Source organism: Salvelinus alpinus, chromosome 11 (assembly GCF_045679555.1).
Source record: "Salvelinus alpinus chromosome 11, SLU_Salpinus.1, whole genome shotgun sequence".
In the NCBI taxonomy this organism is placed as follows: domain Eukaryota; kingdom Metazoa; phylum Chordata; class Actinopteri; order Salmoniformes; family Salmonidae; genus Salvelinus; species Salvelinus alpinus.
Genome location: NC_092096.1, coordinates 5,096,595 through 5,112,884, shown reverse-complemented (window position 1 = coordinate 5,112,884; position 16,290 = coordinate 5,096,595). Strand labels below are relative to the sequence as shown.

General features: G+C 48.8%; 1 pseudogene; it reads right to left on the bottom strand.

Annotated features, from left to right (window-relative positions):
• Positions 1 to 1,149: 1,149 nt before the first annotated feature.
• On the bottom strand, positions 1,150 to 15,435 carry LOC139534836 (bile salt-activated lipase-like; annotated as a pseudogene).
• Positions 15,436 to 16,290: the final 855 nt, after the last annotated feature.

The following is a 16,290-nucleotide window of genomic DNA, read 5'->3' as shown; positions in this document are numbered from 1 at the left end:
AGGGTATAGCACCATCCCAGCCTTTCAGTCAGATGGATGGATGAAAGGGATTTAGAGGTAGAGGTCTTTCTGTACTGACATCCACCCACGCTGTGATCAGAGCACTGAGGCACACTCACTTTAAACCCCTCATCCACACACACACACACACACACACACACACACACACACACACACACACACACACACACACACACACACACACACACACACACACACACACACACACACACACACACACACACACACACACACACACACACACTCCTGAGCTGGGTGTCAGGGTACAGTGAAAAGCTCCATAATTGGAGACTTCCTCATGGGGACGGCTTCTCTACGCATCACTCTGTAATCCACTGGAAAATAAATCACACTATCCTGCTCTACTTTTCTCTCTACTCATTCACCATCTCTCTCTACCTCTCTCATTCACTCTTTCGTTCTCTCTCCAATTCACTCAGTCTCTCTCTCCCCCTTACGCTATAATTCTCCCTCTCTCTCTCTGATTCACTCACCCCTTCACTTTCTCTCTCTGCAGTCCTGCACGTATGCAGGGATTATCCCCTCCTCTCACCCACCCAGCAGGACTGGCCTTGAGCAGGGAGATATGAGAAGGAGGGGGTGTGAGATGGAGGAGAGGACTGTAGTGTATATGAAGGGTGTAACCCATGTGTTAAGGTATACCTGTCTGTCCTAATGGACAGATCATCTATCAGAGAGGTGGCGGTGGGCCGTAATCCCACTGTGACATCACTGTGACATCACTGTGACATCACACAGGGAACACTTCCTGCCTTAAACACGGTCTGATCAGAGAGGGTGTGTGGTGGGCCGTAATCCCACTGTGACATCACACAGGGAACACTTCCTGCCTTAAACACGGTCTGATCAGAGAGGGTGTGTGGTGGGCCGTAATCCCACTGTGACATCACACAGGGAACACTTCCTGCCTTAAACACGGTCTGATCAGAGAGGGTGTGTGTGTTCACGTGTCTGCTGTTCAATCCCACTCATTGGTTAGGACTCATGATGTTTATCCAACAGTTCTGTAACGACTTCCTTCCTCTCTATCTGAAGGTCACATTCATCTCTGAACCAAGGCCTCCTAGTTCTAGCCTGGGTTCTAGTTTTAAACTGACAGCAATTGAGTTAGAGCACAAACAGGTCTGGGACCAGGCTATCCTCGTTCTGTTTCAGACCTGGGACCGGGCTATCCTCGTTCTGTTTCAGACCTGGGACCGGGCTATCCTCGTTCTGTTACAGACCTGGGACCGGGCTATCCTCGTTCTGTTACAGACCTGGGACCGGGCTATCCTCGTTCTGTTTCAGACCTGGGACCGGGCTATCCTCGTTCTGTTACAGACCTGGGACCGGGCTATCCTCGTTCTGTTACAGACCTGGGACCGGGCTATCCTCGTTCTGTTTCAGACCTGGGACCGGGCGATCCTCGTTCTGTTTCTGACCTGGGACCGGGCGATCCTCGTTCTGTTTCAGACCTGGGACCGGGCTATCCTCGTTCTGTTTCAGACCTGGGACCGGGCTATCCTCGTTCTGTTTCAGACCTGGGACCGGGCTATCCTCGTTCTGTTTCAGACCTGGGACCGGGCTATTCTCGTTCTGTTACAGACCTGGGACCGGGCTATCCTCGTTCTGTTACAGACCTGGGACCGGGCTATCCTCGTTCTGTTTCAGACCTGGGACCGGGCTATCCTCGTTCTGTTTCAGACCTGGGACCGGGCTATCCTCGTTCTGTTTCAGACCTGGGACCGGGCTATCCTCGTTCTGTTTCAGACCTGGGACCGGGCTATCCTCGTTCTGTTTCAGACCTGGGACCGGGCTATCCTCGTTCTGTTTCAGACCTGGGACCCGGGCTATCCTCGTTCTGTTTCAGACCTGGGACCGGTCTATCCTCGTTCTGTTTCAGACCTGGGACCGGGCTATCCTCGTTCTGTTACAGACCTGGGACCGGGCTATCCTCGTTCTGTTACAGACCTGGGACCGGGCTATCCTCGTTCTGTTTCAGACCTGGGACCGGTCTATCCTCGTTCTGTTACAGACCTGGGACCGGGCTATCCTCGTTCTGTTTCAGATCTGGGACCGGGCTATCCTCGTTCTGTTTCTCACGTCAGTTAGTTTTTTTCCTTCCAGTCCTAATTTAGATTCTGTCCTAAATGGTCCTCTATTCCCTATGTAGTGCACTACTTTTGACCGGAGCCTGTGCACTATAAAGTGAAAAGGGTGCCATTTGGGACGTAGGCCTACCTTACGGTATTATCCTTATCTAATGTAGGAGCTATATAGCTTACTAGTGGAAAATGTATTTTCTTGGGAACGACAGAGCTGATGGAGAAAACAGGGCTGATTATGGTTTATTATGGTCTCAGAATGTAGAAACGCGGGAGAAGAGAGAGAACCAGAGAGAAGCTGGACGAGGTTCAACTATGTGTGTGTTATTACTCAACTGAAACATAGGCATCTGGCCCTGAGCCAATCCAGCTGTCAAACAACCCGGACCAATCAGACGAGGAGCCCTAGGATCCCTGCCTTGATGTGAACTGTTCAGATCATTTACAGGTTTTACTTCTCTCTCAACGAAACATGTTGTGTTTTTATGAAAATCTTATGTTCACAATGAAGTGTTAATTGAATCCAAACGTGGCGTCTGTGACTCTCTCTCCGTGCAACAGCAAGATTACCTCTGTCCAACGCTGTAAACAGTTTTAATAGAACATAATGAATTCCTGGGTTTGGCTTCAACAACTGTAGTCGAGAAACCCTCAGCCCTCACTCCCTGTCTCTACTAGACACTACAGTCTGTAGAAACCCTCAGCCTCTCTCCCTGTCTCTACTAGACACTACAGTCTGTAGAAACCCTCAGCCTCTCTCCCTGTCTCTACTAGACACTACAGTCTGTAGAAACCCTCAGCCTCTCTCCCTGTCTCTACTAGACACTACAGTCTGTAGAAACCCTCAGCCTCTCTCCCTGTCTCTACTAGACACTACAGTCTGTAGAAACCCTCAGCCTCTCTCCCTGTCTCTACTAGACACTACAGTCTGTAGAAACCCTCAGCCCCTCTCCCTGTCTCTACTAGACACTACAGTCTGTAGAAACCCTCAGCCTCTCTCCCTGTCTCTACTAGACACTACAGTCTGTAGAAACCCTCAGCCTCTCTCCCTGTCTCTACTAGACACTACAGTGTGTAGAAACCCTCAGCCTCTCTCCCTGCCTCTACTAGACACTAGTCTGTAGAAACCCTCAGCCTCTCTCCCTGTCTCTACTAGACACTAGTCTGTAGAAACCCTCAGCCTCTCTCCCTGCCTCTACTAGACACTACAGTCTGTAGAAACCCTCAGCCTCTCTCCCTGTCTCTACTAGACACTACAGTCTGTAGAAACCCTCAGCCCCTCTCCCTGTCTCTAGACACTACAGTCTGTAGAAACCCTCAGCCTCTCTCCCTGTCTCTACTAGACACTACAGTCTGTAGAAACCCTCAGCCTCTCTCCCTGTCTCTACTAGACACTACAGTCTGTAGAAACCCTCAGCCCCTCTCCCTGTCTCTACTAGACACTACAGTCTGTAGAAACCCTCAGCCTCTCTCCCTGTCTCTACTAGACACTACAGTCTGTAGAAACCCTCAGCCTCTCTCCCTGTCTCTACTAGACACTGCAGTCTGTAGAAACCCTCAGCCTCTCTCCCTGTCTCTACTAGACACTGCAGTCTGTAGAAACCCTCAGCCTCTCTCCCTGTCTCTACTAGACACTACAGTCTGTAGAAACCCTCAGCCTCTCTCCCTGTCTCTACTAGACACTACAGTCTGTAGAAACCCTCAGCCTCTCTCCCTGTCTCTACTAGACACTACAGTCTGTAGAAACCCTCAGCCCCTCTCCCTGTCTCTACTAGACACTACAGTCTGCAGAAACCCTCAGCCTCTCTCCCTGTCTCTACTAGACACTACAGTCTGTAGAAACCCTCAGCCTCTCTCCCTGTCTCTACTAGACACTAGTCTGTAGAAACCCTCAGCCTCTCTCCCTGTCTCTACTAGACACTAGTCTGTAGAAACCCTCAGCCTCTCTCCCTGTCTCTACTAGACACTACAGTCTGTAGAAACCCTCAGCCTCTCTCCCTGTCTCTACTAGACAATACAGTCTGTAGAAACCCTCAGCCTCTCTCCCTGTCTCTACTAGACACTACAGTCTGTAGAAACCCTCAGCCTCTCTCCCTGTCTCTACTAGACACTACAGTCTGTAGAAACCCTCAGCCTCTCTCCCTGTCTCTACTAGACACTACAGTCTGTAGAAACCCTCAGCCCCTCTCCCTGTCTCTACTAGACACTACAGTCTGTAAAAACCCTCAGCCTCTCTCCCTGTCTCTACTAGACACTACAGTCTGTAGAAACCCTCAGCCCCTCTCCCTGTCTCTACTAGACACTACAGTCTGTAGAAACCCTCAGCCTCTCTCCCTGTCTCTACTAGACACTACAGTCTGTAGAAACCCTCAGCCTCTCTCCCTGTCTCTACTAGACACTACAGTCTGTAGAAACCCTCAGCCCCTCTCCCTGTCTCTACTAGACACTACAGTCTGTAGAAACCCTCAGCCTCTCTCCCTGTCTCTACTAGACACTACAGTCTGTAGAAACCCTCAGCCTCTCTCCCTGTCTCTACTAGACACTGCAGTCTGTAGAAACCCTCAGCCTCTCTCCCTGTCTCTACTAGACACTGCAGTCTGTAGAAACCCTCAGCCTCTCTCCCTGTCTCTACTAGACACTGCAGTCTGTAGAAACCCTCAGCCTCTCTCCCTGTCTCTACTAGACACTACAGTCTGTAGAAACCCTCAGCCTCTCTCCCTGTCTCTACTAGACACTAGTCTGTAGAAACCCTCAGCCTCTCTCCCTGTCTCTACTAGACACTACAGTCTGTAGAAACCCTCAGCCCCTCTCCCTGTCTCTACTAGACACTACAGTCTGCAGAAACCCTCAGCCTCTCTCCCTGTCTCTACTAGACACTACAGTCTGTAGAAACCCTCAGCCTCTCTCCCTGTCTCTACTAGACACTACAGTCTGTAGAAACCCTCAGCCTCTCTCCCTGTCTCTACTAGACACTAGTCTGTAGAAACCCTCAGCCTCTCTCCCTGTCTCTACTAGACACTAGTCTGTAGAAACCCTCAGCCTCTCTCCCTGTCTCTACTAGACACTACAGTCTGTAGAAACCCTCAGCCTCTCTCCCTGTCTCTACTAGACAATACAGTCTGTAGAAACCCTCAGCCTCTCTCCCTGTCTCTACTAGACACTACAGTCTGTAGAAACCCTCAGCCTCTCTCCCTGTCTCTACTAGACACTACAGTCTGTAGAAACCCTCAGCCTCTCTCCCTGTCTCTACTAGACACTACAGTCTGTAGAAACCCTCAGCCCCTCTCCCTGTCTCTACTAGACACTACAGTCTGTAGAAACCCTCAGCCTCTCTCCCTGTCTCTACTAGACACTACAGTCTGTAGAAACCCTCAGCCTCTCTCCCTGTCTCTACTAGACACTACAGTCTGTAGAAACCCTCAGCCTCTCTCCCTGTCTCTACTAGACACTACAGTCTGTAGAAACCCTCAGCCCCTCTCCCTGTCTCTACTAGACACTACAGTCTGTAGAAACCCTCAGCCTCTCTCCCTGTCTCTACTAGACACTACAGTCTGTAGAAACCCTCAGCCTCTCTCCCTGTCTCTACTAGACACTACAGTGTGTAGAAACCCTCAGCCTCTCTCCCTGCCTCTACTAGACACTAGTCTGTAGAAACCCTCAGCCTCTCTCCCTGTCTCTACTAGACACTAGTCTGTAGAAACCCTCAGCCTCTCTCCCTGCCTCTACTAGACACTACAGTCTGTAGAAACCCTCAGCCTCTCTCCCTGTCTCTACTAGACACTACAGTCTGTAGAAACCCTCAGCCCCTCTCCCTGTCTCTAGACACTACAGTCTGTAGAAACCCTCAGCCTCTCTCCCTGTCTCTACTAGACACTACAGTCTGTAGAAACCCTCAGCCTCTCTCCCTGTCTCTACTAGACACTACAGTCTGTAGAAACCCTCAGCCCCTCTCCCTGTCTCTACTAGACACTACAGTCTGTAGAAACCCTCAGCCTCTCTCCCTGTCTCTACTAGACACTACAGTCTGTAGAAACCCTCAGCCTCTCTCCCTGTCTCTACTAGACACTGCAGTCTGTAGAAACCCTCAGCCTCTCTCCCTGTCTCTACTAGACACTGCAGTCTGTAGAAACCCTCAGCCTCTCTCCCTGTCTCTACTAGACACTACAGTCTGTAGAAACCCTCAGCCTCTCTCCCTGTCTCTACTAGACACTACAGTCTGTAGAAACCCTCAGCCTCTCTCCCTGTCTCTACTAGACACTACAGTCTGTAGAAACCCTCAGCCCCTCTCCCTGTCTCTACTAGACACTACAGTCTGCAGAAACCCTCAGCCTCTCTCCCTGTCTCTACTAGACACTACAGTCTGTAGAAACCCTCAGCCTCTCTCCCTGTCTCTACTAGACACTAGTCTGTAGAAACCCTCAGCCTCTCTCCCTGTCTCTACTAGACACTAGTCTGTAGAAACCCTCAGCCTCTCTCCCTGTCTCTACTAGACACTACAGTCTGTAGAAACCCTCAGCCTCTCTCCCTGTCTCTACTAGACAATACAGTCTGTAGAAACCCTCAGCCTCTCTCCCTGTCTCTACTAGACACTACAGTCTGTAGAAACCCTCAGCCTCTCTCCCTGTCTCTACTAGACACTACAGTCTGTAGAAACCCTCAGCCTCTCTCCCTGTCTCTACTAGACACTACAGTCTGTAGAAACCCTCAGCCCCTCTCCCTGTCTCTACTAGACACTACAGTCTGTAAAAACCCTCAGCCTCTCTCCCTGTCTCTACTAGACACTACAGTCTGTAGAAACCCTCAGCCCCTCTCCCTGTCTCTACTAGACACTACAGTCTGTAGAAACCCTCAGCCTCTCTCCCTGTCTCTACTAGACACTACAGTCTGTAGAAACCCTCAGCCTCTCTCCCTGTCTCTACTAGACACTACAGTCTGTAGAAACCCTCAGCCCCTCTCCCTGTCTCTACTAGACACTACAGTCTGTAGAAACCCTCAGCCTCTCTCCCTGTCTCTACTAGACACTACAGTCTGTAGAAACCCTCAGCCTCTCTCCCTGTCTCTACTAGACACTGCAGTCTGTAGAAACCCTCAGCCTCTCTCCCTGTCTCTACTAGACACTGCAGTCTGTAGAAACCCTCAGCCTCTCTCCCTGTCTCTACTAGACACTGCAGTCTGTAGAAACCCTCAGCCTCTCTCCCTGTCTCTACTAGACACTACAGTCTGTAGAAACCCTCAGCCTCTCTCCCTGTCTCTACTAGACACTAGTCTGTAGAAACCCTCAGCCTCTCTCCCTGTCTCTACTAGACACTACAGTCTGTAGAAACCCTCAGCCCCTCTCCCTGTCTCTACTAGACACTACAGTCTGCAGAAACCCTCAGCCTCTCTCCCTGTCTCTACTAGACACTACAGTCTGTAGAAACCCTCAGCCTCTCTCCCTGTCTCTACTAGACACTACAGTCTGTAGAAACCCTCAGCCTCTCTCCCTGTCTCTACTAGACACTAGTCTGTAGAAACCCTCAGCCTCTCTCCCTGTCTCTACTAGACACTAGTCTGTAGAAACCCTCAGCCTCTCTCCCTGTCTCTACTAGACACTACAGTCTGTAGAAACCCTCAGCCTCTCTCCCTGTCTCTACTAGACAATACAGTCTGTAGAAACCCTCAGCCTCTCTCCCTGTCTCTACTAGACACTACAGTCTGTAGAAACCCTCAGCCTCTCTCCCTGTCTCTACTAGACACTACAGTCTGTAGAAACCCTCAGCCTCTCTCCCTGTCTCTACTAGACACTACAGTCTGTAGAAACCCTCAGCCCCTCTCCCTGTCTCTACTAGACACTACAGTCTGTAGAAACCCTCAGCCTCTCTCCCTGTCTCTACTAGACACTACAGTCTGTAGAAACCCTCAGCCTCTCTCCCTGTCTCTACTAGACACTACAGTCTGTAGAAACCCTCAGCCTCTCTCCCTGTCTCTACTAGACACTACAGTCTGTAGAAACCCTCAGCCTCTCTCCCTGTCTCTACTAGACACTACAGTCTGTAGAAACCCTCAGCCTCTCTCCCTGTCTCTACTAGACACTACAGTCTGTAGAAACCCTCAGCCTCTCTCCCTGTCTCTACTAGACACTACAGTCTGTAGAAACCCTCAGCCTCTCTCCCTGTCTCTACTAGACACTACAGTCTGTAGAAACCCTCAGCCCCTCTCCCTGTCTCTACTAGACACTACAGTCTGTAGAAACCCTCAGCCTCTCTCCCTGTCTCTACTAGACACTACAGTCTGTAGAAACCCTCAGCCCCTCTCCCTGTCTCTACTAGACACTACAGTCTGTAGAAACCCTCAGCCTCTCTCCCTGTCTCTACTAGACACTACAGTCTGTAGAAACCCTCAGCCTCTCTCCCTGTCTCTACTAGACACTACAGTCTGTAGAAACCCTCAGCCCCTCTCCCTGTCTCTACTAGACACTACAGTCTGTAGAAACCCTCAGCCTCTCTCCCTGCCTCTACTAAAAGGCTGTGATGACATGATGACAGTCTGCAGATACAAGGCTGTGATGACAGTCTGCAGGTAAAAGGCTGTAATGACAGTCTACAGATACAAGGCTGTGATGACAGTCTGCAGGTAAAAGGCTGTGATGACAGTCTGCAGGTAAAAGGCTGTGATGACAGTCTACAGATACAAGGCTGTGATGACAGTCTGCAGGTAAAAGGCTGTGATGACAGTCTGCAGATACAAGGCTGTGATGACATGATGACAGTCTGCAGGTAAAAGGCTGTAATGACAGTCTACAGATACAAGGCTGTGATGACAGTCTGCAGGTAAAAGGCTGTGATGACAGTCTGCAGGTAAAAGGCTGTGATGACATGATGACAGTCTGCAGGTAAAAGGCTGTGATGACATGACAGTCTGCAGATAAAGGCTGTGATGACAGTCTGCATATAAAAGGCTGTGATGACAGTCTGCAGATAAAAGGCTGTGATGACAGTCTGCAGGTAAAGGCTGTGATGACAGTCTGCAGGTAAAAGGCTGTAATGACAGTCTGCAGGGAAAAGGCTGTGATGACAGTCTGCAGGTAAAGGCTGTGATGACAGTCTGCAGATAAAAGGCTGTGATGACAGTCTGCAGATAAAAGGCTGTGATGACAGTCTGCAGGTAAAAGGCTGTAATGACAGTCTGCAGGTAAAAGGCTGTGATGACAGTCTGCAGGTAAAGGCTGTGATGACAGTCTGCAGGTAAAAGGCTGTAATGACAGTCTGCAGGTAAAAGGCTGTGATGACAGTCTGCAGGTAAAGGCTGTGATGACAGTCTGCAGGTAAAGGCTGTGATGACAGTCTGCAGATAAAAGGCTGTGATGACAGTCTGCAGATAAAAGGCTGTGATGACAGTCTGCAGGTAAAAGGCTGTAATGACAGTCTGCAGGTAAAAGGCTGTGATGACAGTCTGCAGGTAAAGGCTGTGATGACAGTCTGCAGATAAAAGGCTGTGATGACAGTCTGCAGGTAAAAGGCTGTGATGACAGTCTGCAGGTAAAAGGCTGTGATGACAGTCTGCAGATACAAGGCTGTGATGACATGATGACAGTCTGCAGGTAAAAGGCTGTGATGACAGTCTGCAGGTAAAAGGCTGTGATGACAGTCTGCAGGTAAAAGGCTGTGATGACAGTCTGCAGGTAAAGGCTGTGATGACAGTCTGCAGATAAAAGGCTGTGATGACAGTCTGCAGATACAAGGCTGTGATGACATGATGACAGTCTGCAGATAAAAGGCTGTGATGACATGATGACAGTCTGCAGGTAAAGGCTGTGATGACAGTCTGCAGGTAAAAGGCTGTGATGACATGATGACAGTCTGCAGATAAAAGGCTGTGATGACATGATGACAGTCTGCAGGTAAAAGGCTGTGATGACATGATGACAGTCTGCAGATAAAGGCTGTGATGACAGTCTGCATATAAAAGGCTGTGATGACAGTCTGCAGATAAAAGGCTGTGATGACAGTCTGCAGGTAAAGGCTGTGATGACAGTCTGCAGGTAAAAGGCTGTGATGACAGTCTGCAGATAAAAGGCTGTGATGATGAAAGTTACATAAATACCTCTGCGGTTATATTACCAATAACAATACAAGTTAAATGGGTCCATTCGTCTTTTACACAAAACCAAATGCTCTTTCTCAAATGCTCCGAGTAAAACAGGTCAAATCAAATTACATTTTATTGGTCTCATACACGTGTTTAGCAGATGTTATTGCGGGTGTTGCGAAATGCTTGTGTGTGGTAAGACCTTACCGTGATATGCTTACTTACGAGCTCTTAACCAACAATGCAGACTTTTTAAAAGGTAAGTAAGAAAAATGTGTTCAATAAACTAAAGGATAAATAGCAACACAATAAAAATAACAATGTTATTTGAGTCAATGTGCAGGGCTACTGGGTAGTCGAGGTAATAATGAGTCAATGTGCAGGGCTACTGGGTAGTCGAGGTGATAATGAGTCAATGTGCAGGGGTACTGGGTAGTCGAGGTAATAATGAGTCAATGTGCAGGGGTACTGGGTAGTCGAGGTGATAATGAGTCAATGTGCAGGGGTACTGGGTAGTCGAGGTAATAATGAGGCAATGTGCATGGGTACTGGGTAGTCGAGGTAATAATGAGTCAATGTGCAGGGCTACTGGGTAGTCGAGGTGATAATGAGTCAATGTGCAGGGGTACTGGGTAGTCGAGGTAATAATGAGTCAATGTGCAGGGGTACTGGGTAGTCGAGGTGATAATGAGTCAATGTGCAGGGGTACTGGGTAGTCGAGGTAATAATGAGGCAATGTGCATGGGTACTGGGTAGTCGAGGTAATAATGAGTCAATGTGCAGGGCTACTGGGTAGTCGAGGTGATAATGAGTCAATGTGCAGGGGTACTGGGTAGTCGAGGTAATAATGAGTCAATGTGCAGGGGTACTGGGTAGTCGAGGTGATAATGAGTCAATGTGCAGGGGTACTGGGTAGTCGAGGTAATAATGAGGCAATGTGCAGGGGTACTGGGTAGTCGAGGTAATAATGAGTCAATGTGCAGGGGTCCTGGGTAGTCGAGGTGATAATGAGTCAATGTGCAGGGGTCCTGGGTAGTCGAGGTGATAATGAGTCAATGTGCAGGGGTACTGGGTAGTCGAGGTGATAATGAGTCAATGTGCAGGGGTACTGGGTAGTCGAGGTGATAATGAGTCAATGTGCAGGGGTACTGGGTAGTCGAGGTAATAATGAGTCAATGTGCAGGGGTACTGGGTAGTCGAGGTGATAATGAGTCAATGTGCAGGGGTACTGGGTAGTCGAGGTGATAATGAGTCAATGTGCAGGGGTACTGGGTAGTCGAGGTAATAATGAGTCAATGTGCAGGGGTACTGGGTAGTCGAGGTAATAATGAGTCAATGTGCAGGGGTACTGGGTAGTCGAGGTAATAATGAGTCAATGTGCAGGGGTACTGGGTAGTAGAGGTAATAATGAGTCAATGTGCAGGGGTACTGGGTAGTCGAGGTAATAATGAGTCAATGTGCAGGGGTACTGGGTAGTCGAGGTAATAATGAGTCAATGTGCAGGGGTACTGGGTAGTCGAGGTAATAATGAGTCAATGTGCAGGGGTACTGGGTAGTCGAGGTGATAATGAGTCAATGTGCAGGGGTACTGGGTAGTCGAGGTAATAATAAGTCAATGTGCAGGGGTACTGGGTAGTCGAGGTAATAATGAGTCAATGTGCAGGGGTAATGGGTAGTCGAGGTAATAATGAGTCAATGTGCAGGGGTACTGGGTAGTCGAGGTGATAATGAGTTAATGTGCAGGGGTACTGGGTAGTCGAAGTGATAATGAGTCAATGTGCAGGGGTACTGGGTAGTCAAGGTAATAATGAGTCAATGTGCAGGGGTACTGGGTAGTCGAGGTAATAATGAGTCAATGTGCAGGGGTACTGGGTAGTCGAGGTAATAATGAGTCAATGTGCAGGGGTACTGGGTAGTCGAGGTAATAATGAGTCAATGTGCAGGGGTACTGGGTAGTCGAGGTAATAATGAGTCAATGTGCAGGGGTACTGGGTACTCGAAGTGATAATGAGTCAATGTGCAGGGGTACTGGGTAGTCGAGGTAATAATGAGTCAATGTGCAGGGGTACTGGGTAGTCGAGGTAATAATGAGTCAATGTGCAGGGGTCCTGGGTAGTCGAGGTAATAATGAGGCAATGTGCAGGGGTACTGGGTAGTCGAGGTAATAATGAGTCAATGTGCAGGGGTACTGGGTAGTCGAGGTAATAATGAGGCAATGTGCAGGGGTACTGGGTAGTCGAGGTAATAATGAGGCAATGTGCAGGGGTACTGGGTAGTGGAGGTAATAATGAGTCAATGTGCAGGGGTACTGGGTAGTCGAGGTAATAATGAGTCAATGTGCAGGGGTACTGGGTAGTCGAGGTAATAATGAGTCAATGTGCAGGGGTACTGGGTAGTCGAGGTAATAATGAGTCAATGTGCAGGGGTACTGGGTAGTCGAGGTAATAATGAGTCAATGTGCAGGGGTACTGGGTAGTCGAGGTAATAATGAGTCAATGTGCAGGGGTACTGGGTAGTGGAGGTAATAATGAGTCAATGTGCAGGGGTACTGGGTAGTCGAGGTGATAATGAGTCAATGTGCAGGAGTACTGGGTAGTCGAGGTGATAATGAGTCAATGTGCAGGGGTACTGGGTAGTCGAGGTGATAATGAGTCAATGTGCAGGGGTACTGGGTAGTCGAGGTAATAATGAGTCAATGTGCAGGGGTACTGGGTAGTCGAGGTAGTAATGAGTCAATGTGCAGGGGTACTGGGTAGTCGAGGTCATAATGAGGCAATGTGCAGGGGTACTGGGTAGTCGAGGTAATAATGAGTCAATGTGCAGGGGTACTGGGTAGTCGAGGTAGTAATGAGTCAATGTGCAGGGGTACTGGGTAGTCGAGGTAATAATGAGTCAATGTGCAGGGGTACTGGGTAGCCGAGGAAGTAATGAGTCAATGTGCAGGGGTACTGGGTAGTCGAGGTGATAATGAGTCAATGTGCAGGGGTACTGGGTAGTCGAGGTAAAAATGAGTCAATGTGCAGGGGTACTGGGTAGTCGAGGTAATAATGAGTCAATGTGCAGGGGTACTGGGTAGTCGAGGTGATAATGAGTCAATGTGCAGGGGTACTGGGTAGTCGAGGTAATAATGAGTCAATGTGCAGGGGTACTGGGTAGTGGAGGTAATAATGAGTCAATGTGCAGGGGTACTGGGTAGTCGAGGTAATAATGAGTCAATGTGCAGGGGTACTGGGTAGTCGAGGTAATAATGAGTCAATGTGCAGGGGTACTGGGTAGTCGAGGTAATAATGAGTCAATGTGCAGGGGTACTGGGTAGTCGAGGTAATAATGAGGCAATGTGCAGGGGTACTGGGTAGTCGAGGTAATAATGAGTCAATGTGCAGGGGTCCTGAGTAGTCGAGGTAATAATGAGTCAATGTACAGGGGTACTGGGTAGTCGAGGTGATAATGAGTCAATGTGCAGGGGTACTGGGTAGTCGAGGTGATAATGAGTCAATGTGCAGGGGTACTGGGTGGTCGAGGTAATAATGAGTCAATGTGCAGGGGTCCTGGGTAGTCGAGGTGATAATGAGTCAATGTGCAGGGGTACTGGGTAGTCTAGGTGATAATGAGTCAATGTGCAGGGGTACTGGGTAGTCGAGGTGATAATGAGTCAATGTGCAGGGGTACTGGGTAGTCGAGGTGATAATGAGTCAATGTGCAGGGGTACTGGGTAGTCGAGGTAATAATGAGTCAATGTGCAGGGGTACTGGGTAGTCTAGGTAATAATGAGTCAATGTGCAGGGGTACTGGGTAGTCGAGGTAATAATGAGTCAATGTGCAGGGGTACTGGGTAGTCGAGGTGATAATGAGTCAATGTGCAGGGGTACTGGGTAGTCGAGGTAGTAATGAGTCAATGTGCAGGGGTACTGGGTAGTCGAGGTGATAATGAGTCAATGTGCAGGGGTACTGGGTAGTCGAGGTGATAATGAGTCAATGTGCAGGGGTACTGGGTAGTCGAGGTGATAATGAGTCAATGTGCAGGGGTACTGGGTAGTCGAGGTAATAATGAGTCAATGTGCAGGGGTACTGGGTAGTCGAGGTAATAATGAGTCAATGTGCAGGGGTACTGGGTAGTCGAGGTGATAATGAGTCAATGTGCAGGGGTACTGGGTAGTAGAGCTAATAATGAGTCAATGTGCAGGGGTACTGGGTAGTCGAGGTAATAATGAGTCAATGTGCAGGGGTACTGGGTAGTCGAGGTGATAATGAGTCAATGTGCAGGAGTACTGGGTAGTCGAGGTGATAATGAGTCAATGTGCAGGGGTACTGGGTAGTCGAGGTGATAATGAGTCAATGTGCAGGGGTACTGGGTAGTCGAGGTGATAATGAGTCAATGTGCAGGGGTACTGGGTAGTCGAGGTAATAATGAGTCAATGTGCAGGGGTACTGGGTAGTCGAGGTAATAATGAGTCAATGTGCAGGGGTACTGGGTAGTCGAGGTGATAATGAGTCAATGTGCAGGGGTACTGGGTAGTCGAGGTAATAATGAGTCAATGTGCAGGGGTACTGGGTAGTTGAGGTAATAATGAGTCAATGTGCAGGGGTCCTGGGTAGTCGAGGTGATAATGAGTCAATGTGCAGGGGTCCTGGGTAGTCGAGGTGATAATGAGTCAATGTGCAGGGGTACTGGGTAGTCGAGGTAATAATGAGTCAATGTGCAGGGGTCCTGGGTAGTCGAGGTGATAATGAGTCAATGTGCAGGGGTACTGGGTAGTCGAGGTAATAATGAGTCAATGTGCAGGGGTACTGGGTAGTCTAAGTAGTAATGAGTCAATGTGCAGGGGTACTGGGTAGTCGAGGTGATAATGAGTCAATGTGCAGGGGTACTGGGTAGTCGAGGTGATAATGAGTCAATGTGCAGGGGTACTGGGTAGTCGAGGTAATAATGAGGCAATGTGCAGGGGTCCTGGGTAGTCGAGGTGATAATGAGTCAATGTGCAGGGGTACTGGGTAGTCGAGGTGATAATGAGTCAATGTGCAGGGGTACTGGGTAGTCGAGGTGATAATGAGTCAATGTGCAGGGGTACTGGGTAATCAGTGCTTGCAAACTATCATGGATTACAAAGGGAAACCCAGCCACAAGCTGCCCAGTGACGCGAGCCTACCAGACAAGTTAAATGGCTTCTATGCTCTCTTCGGGGGCAAGCAACACTGAACCATACATGAGAGCACCAGCTGTTTCGGACGACTGCGTGATCATGCTCTCCAAAGCCGATGTGAGGAAGACCTTTAAACAGGTTAACATTCACAAGGCCTCAGGGCCAGATGGATTACAAGGACGAATACTCAGAGCATGCGCTGACCACCTGGCAAGTATCTTCACTGACATTTTCAACCTCTCCTTGACCCAATCTGTAATACCTACATGTTTCAAGCAAACCACCATAGTCCCTGTGCCCAAGAAAGACAAGGTAACCTGCCTAAATGACTACCGCCCATGGCACTCACATCTGTAGCCATGAAATACTTTGAAAGGCTGGTCATGGCTCACAACACTATTATCCCAGACACCCTGGACCCACTCCAATTCGCATTCCGCACTAACAGAACCACAGACGATGCAATCTCTGTTGCACTCCCCATTGCCCTCTCCTAGCTGGACAAAAGGAACAGCTATGTGAGAATGCTATTCATTAAACTTCTTCGGGATCGGTGTCCGATGGGACGGTTGAGCTAACGTAGGCTAACGCGATTAACAATTTCCCAGGACATAGACATATCTGATATTGGCAGAAAGATTGTTAATCTAACGGCACTGTCCAATTTACAGTAGCTATTACAGTGAAATAATACTGTGCTATTGTTTGAGGAGAGTGCACAATTTAGAACATGAAAAGTTATTAAATAACAAATTAGGCACATTTGGGCAGTCTTGGTACAAAACTTTGAACAGAAATTCAATGGTTCATTGGATCAGTCTAAATCTTTGCACATACACTGCTGCCATCTAGTGGCCAAAATCTAAATTTCACCGGGCTGGAATAATACATTATGGCCTTTCTCTTGCATTTCAAAGATGATGGTACAAAATAATACAAAATAACGTTTTTTTTCT